A 2,138-nucleotide genomic window follows, 5' to 3' on the forward strand; every position below is an offset into this window, starting at 1 on the left:
GGCCGTGGACACCGCGCGCTGTTCAGGAAGAACTTGTCCTATGACGTGTGCAGCACCTAGCGGGCGGTCTTGCTGCAATTGCCGAAGTCGACCTCGCCCCCTCCGCCGCTAGCGCCAACGCACCTCCGCCGATGCACGTCCTTATTCGCCACAAGGAATCGACATTGTAGGACCGACGACAGCAGGGCAGGCGTGCCACGCTTTGTGTCGATGGAGACGGAGACAAAGACGATGGAGGCAGGCTTGGCGGGGTTGGGATTGGGTAGGGGAGGCAACAATTTTGGGTTTGGCATTCTTGGAGGCGTGTAGGAACCGTGCGCGGGAGACAAATTTGGTCAGGGTCTTCGCCAACGCCACCGCCGCGGCCAAGGACACAGGCCTTGCACAGACTTCGCCTTCGGCTACTTCCGTCTCCCAGTAGAGCTTGATTGTCCGTCCGTCTCCCAGTAGAACTTGACTAGTTTGGTAAATTTGATTTCGTATCAAACGACAACTCGAATCCTTATGGGGTTGCTGCTAGCCTGGCTCTGTTCCGTCGTCTACATACTCGCACGGCTTTGCAGACTGCAGTGTACGCGGCCTCAACAACTTCGTCATAGTAAAAAAACAGAGAGAGAAGAAGTTACGAGAGATCATGACGAAGATGGAGTTGATGCCCCTCATGGAGGGGAGAGAGGAGATCGAGTAAACCCTGAGCGAGATCGACAGACGAACCCCGGATGCCCTCCGCTCTGTGTTCCGCCTCGGCTACCGATCTCTCTCGTCTTCAAGAAAGTACCCAGACATGGACGCCTTCATCGCCTCCGTGCTGCCGCCGCCTGTTTCGGAGGACGAGATACCGTCTGCGTGGGATGATTGTTTCTGCGACGTGAACGGGTCGAGGACACTGAAAATGGACTCGGCGTCGTGCTACGTGCCGCACAGCGACCACGATGCGCACTTCGGGGTTGCCGACCCCGGCGTCATCAGCGTGGCGGACGGCGTCGGCGCGTACAACACGAAAGGTGTGGACGCGGGCACCTTCTCTTGGAGCCTCATGGCGAGCGCCCACCAACACGCGCTAGAGACGACGCCCAGGCCCATCTGCCCCTACACGCTGCTGCAACGGGCCTATGAGCGCACGGCCTCGTCGGACGTGCAAGGGGCGTCCACGGTGGTCCTTGTCTTGCTCGTTGGGGACACGCTCAGGTGGGCCAACGTGGGGACAGCGGCTTCGCCGTGCTCCGCGGCGGTGCAATCGTGCACCGCTTGCGGCCGCAGCTGGCCCGCTTCAACTGTCCGCTCCAGCTCGCCGCCAAGGGCGCCGACAGCATCACCCAAGTGGAGGTGGGCGAGACCCCGGTGAGGGACGGCGACATCGTCGTGGTGGCCACAGACGGGCTGTTCGACAACATGTTCGATGCGGAACTCGAGCGCGTCGTGTGGATGGGCACCGCGCTGAGCTTCTCGCCCAAGAACATGGCGGACATCATTTCCAGCATCGCCTACGAGATGTCGTGGAGCAAAGACAAGGACTCGCCCTTCAGCATCGGTTACCGGAATCACACGGGGACTCAACGGTGCGGTGGAAAGGAGGAGGACATCACCGTCGTCGTCGCCTTCATCGTCTCCACTCCGCAGGCGGGTGTGGACAAGGTTGAAGATGATGATGCAGCTCTAAATTCTGACTGGATGGATCAAGTCAAGAGGAGCAAAGTTGCATACCAACTTAAGAACGTACTTGGGTCATCTCTCGCTGCAAAAAGCGATTCCGAGCACAGTGGAAATCGGCGTAATACATTGCAGCGTTCCAAGTCCGGACCGATTTCTCGTGCCACAGGTCGTTGGTATTAGAGCACACACTCAAATATTGTACTTGCTTGGTTTTTAAATATAAGTCTTTTTATAAATTCTATTACAAACTACATACGGATGTATATAAATATATTTTAGAGTATGAATTCATTCATTTTGCTCCATACGTAGTCTTTAGTAAAATCTCTAAAAAACTTATATTTAGGAATGGATGGAGTACACTCTAATATTGATATTAAAATCGTCCCTTTCATGAAAACACTAGATCATTAATGGTGCGAGTTGTTGCGCCCGTCCATTTTGAATGTTGTATCATAATCTTGGGAGTCCATAGTTTAGAATGA

General features: G+C 55.0%; 1 pseudogene; it reads left to right on the top strand.

Moving 5' to 3' along the window:
• Positions 1–348: 348 nt before the first annotated feature.
• LOC123405983 lies at positions 349–1,907 on the top strand (annotated as a pseudogene).
• Positions 1,908–2,138: the final 231 nt, after the last annotated feature.

This window comes from Hordeum vulgare, chromosome 6H, assembly GCF_904849725.1.
Source record: "Hordeum vulgare subsp. vulgare chromosome 6H, MorexV3_pseudomolecules_assembly, whole genome shotgun sequence".
Lineage (NCBI taxonomy): Eukaryota > Viridiplantae > Streptophyta > Magnoliopsida > Poales > Poaceae > Hordeum > Hordeum vulgare.